The 3,410-nt window shown below is 41.4% G+C and overlaps 1 pseudogene; it reads right to left on the bottom strand.

The window, feature by feature from the left end:
• Positions 1 to 1,202: 1,202 nt before the first annotated feature.
• On the bottom strand, positions 1,203 to 3,062 carry LOC138998620 (zinc finger protein 850-like; annotated as a pseudogene).
• Positions 3,063 to 3,410: the final 348 nt, after the last annotated feature.

Below are 3,410 nucleotides of genomic sequence, written 5' to 3'. Positions count from 1 at the left end.
TGAATGTTTGAGTTTTTTTAGTAATCCTCATCTGAGAATATTTTTCCATTGATTTTGAGAGAGAGTGCAAGGGAAGGGAGAAAGGAAGAAAGAGATTGAGGGCGACATCAATGTGAGAGAGAAAAAAAAAATTAGATGCCTCCTACATAGCACAACATGGCCTGGGACAAACAGGCAAATTAGAACCACAAAGTCATGCAGTCTTTATTTCAAGGCCATGGGTAGCAATGCACTATAAGCCAATTGGTCAAAGAATGATTTCCTGGCATGATGCTGTCCCTCCTAACGCAGAGAAAGGTTGGGAACCACACAATATCTGTTAACTCTATGATGATAGATCAGGGGTGGGCAAACTTTTTGACTCAAGGGCCACAATGGGTTCTTAAACTGGACCGGAGGGCTGGAACAAAAGCATGGATGGAGTGTTTGTGTGAACTAATATAAATTCAAAGTAAACATCATTACATAAAAGGGTACGGTCTTTTTTTTTTAGTTTTAATAATTTCAAACAGGCCAAATCTGGCCCGCGGGCTGTAGTTTGCCCACGGCTGTGATAGATCATAATTGTGCTTGACAAATTATCGCTGGAATTGAATATAACCAAAATTATTAAAAGTACAAAAGAAAAACACCTTTACTAAAAGATCATAAACCAGACAGAGGACAGCAAGTGGTTCACAGCATAATGTGAGAAGCACATGTGCCTGAAAGAAGCAGCACTTCTTAGTTGAGGATGGGTGCCCTGGATGAACCCTGAGTCAGGTGGATTACCTCCACAGAGATAAAGGAATGAAGATCCTGTCAGGAGCTGGAATAATCATAATGTTCTCAAGCACAAGAGAGAACACAGAATACATTTCCCCTGAGCACACAGGGGTTGGGACTGGTGAGCCAGGTGGTAGAGGGGAAATCTCTTCATCCACAAATCAATCGGGTAGAAGATCTGTGCATGTTACCAAGTGCAATGCACTCCTTCAAGCCTCAGTTGTATTGTTAACTTATGCGGAATCTAGTACAGTGTATGTCCCATTAAAAGGGTTTAAATTCCGGAAAATGAGTCCCAAATAGTGGCCGTCAGTGTTATTATTCAAGTGAACAAAATAAAACATTCTCTGCACATTTAACACTTCTCTCCACTGTGACCTCTCAGATGTTTTATAAGACTAGATTTTTCTCAAAAACACTTCCCACATGCAGTACACTCACTCATATGGCTTCTCTCCAGTGTGAACTCTCTGGTGTTTAATGAGTTTACTGATTTCACTGAAGGACTTCTCACATTCAGTACACTGATTTGGCTTCTCTCCAGTGTGAACTCTCAGGTGGCTAATAAGGTTAGATTTTTGGCTAAGAGACTTCCCACATTCAGTACACTCATATGGCTTCTCTCTGGTGTGAACTCTCTGGTGTTTAATGAGTGTGCTCCTTACACAGAAGGATTTCCCACATTCAGTACATTCATATGGCTTCTCTCCAGTGTGAACTCTCTGGTGTTTAATGAGTGTACCTCTCTCACTGAAGAACTTTCCGCATTCAGTACACTCATATGGCTTCTCTCCACTGTGATTTCTCAGATGTTTAATAAGCTCAGATTTTTCACAAAAAGACTTCCCACACTCGGTACATCATACGGCTTCCCTCCACTGTGATTTCTCAGATGTTTAATAAGCTCAGATTTATTGCAAAAAGACTTCCCACATTAAGTACACTCATATGGCTTCTCTCCAGTGTGAACTCTCTGGTGTTTAATGAGTGTACTCCTTACACTGAAGGACTTCCCACATTCAGTACATTCATATGGCTTCTCTCCAGTGTGAACTCAGATGTTTAATAAGCTCAGATTTTTTGCTAAAAGACTTCCCACATTCAGTACACTCATATGGCTTCTCTCCAGTGTGAACTCTCCGATGGCTAATAAGGTTAGATTTTTGGCGAAAAGACTTCCCACATTAAGTACACTCATATGGCTTCTCTCCAGCATGAACTTTCTGGTGTTTAATGAGTGTACTCCTTACACTGAAGGACTTCCCACATTCAGTACATTCATATGGCTTCTCTCCAGTGTGAACCCTCAGATGTCTAATAAGGTTAGATTTTTGGCTAAAAGACTTCCCACATTCAGTACACTCATGTGGGTTCTCTCCACTGTGAACTCTCAGATGTTTAATAAGCTTAGATTTTTCGCAAAAAGACTTCTCACACTCAGTACACTCATACGGCTTCTCTCCAGTGTGAACTGTCAGATGTTTAATAAGCTCAGTTTTTTTGCGAAAGGACTTTCCACATTCAGTACACACATATGGCTTCTCTCCAGTGTGAACTCTCAGATGGCTAATAAGGTTAGATTTTTGGCTAAAAGACTTCCCACATTCAGTACACTCATATGGCTTCTCTCCAGTGTGAACTCTCAGGTGGCTAATAAGATTAGATTTTTGGCGAAAAGACTTCCCACATTCAGTACACTCATATGGCGTCTCTCCAGCATGAACTCTCTGGTGTTTAACGAGTGTACTCCTTACACTGAAGGATTCCCCACATTCAGTACACTCATATGGCTTCTCTCCAGTGTGAACTCTCAGATGTATACTAAGGTTAGATGTTTGGCTAAAAGACTTCCCACATTCAGTACACTCATATGGCTTCTCTCCAGTGTGAACTCTCTGGTGTTTAATGAGTGTATTTCTTTCACTGAAGGACTTTCCACATTCAGTACACTCATACGGCTTCTCTCCACTGTGAGTTCTCAGATGTTTAATAAGCTTAGATTTTTCATGAAAAGACTTCCCACATTCACTACACTCATACGGCTTCTCTCCACTGTGATTTCTCAGATTTTTAATAAGCTTAGATTTTTTACGAAAAGACTTCCCACATTCACTATACTCATACGGCTTCTCTCCAGTGTGAACTCTGAGGTGTACAGTGAGGTGAGCCCTTCGATGAAAGGACTTCCCACATTCACTACACAGATACGGCTGTTCTCTAGGGTGAACTCTCTTATATCCAATGATGTTAAAGATTTGTCTAAAAACTTTCCTACATTTGTTACACTCATAAATCATTTCTCCAGAATATGCACCTGACATTGAACAACTTTCAGGTTGTGGCTGGCAGCATTTTCACAGTCACCCCACTGGTGATGACTTTTTTTATCAAGAAATTCCTGTGAAATCTCACTGCCAAAGGGTAGCTCCTCAGTTTTGAGAATGGCCTGGTGCTGGGGAAGCTCTGAGTTGCATTGCAAGTCTTCCCCAACCTCCCTGCTGGTTGAAGGCACCGAAGATAAGTAGACGCTGCACCTGCTCACATAGGATGCCCTGAACATAGCTTTTTTCCAGTGCACCTCCCCACATTCATTCCTCTGTTCCTGGTGAGGGTTTGCACTAAAATAGAAGTCTCCAAGACATGCA

Source organism: Myotis yumanensis, unplaced genomic scaffold, assembly GCF_028538775.1.
Source record: "Myotis yumanensis isolate MYYU_CA2020_CCGP unplaced genomic scaffold, mMyoYum1.0.hap1 SCAF_20, whole genome shotgun sequence".
NCBI lineage: Eukaryota > Metazoa > Chordata > Mammalia > Chiroptera > Vespertilionidae > Myotis > Myotis yumanensis.
This window is presented reverse-complemented; position numbering and strand designations above follow the sequence as displayed.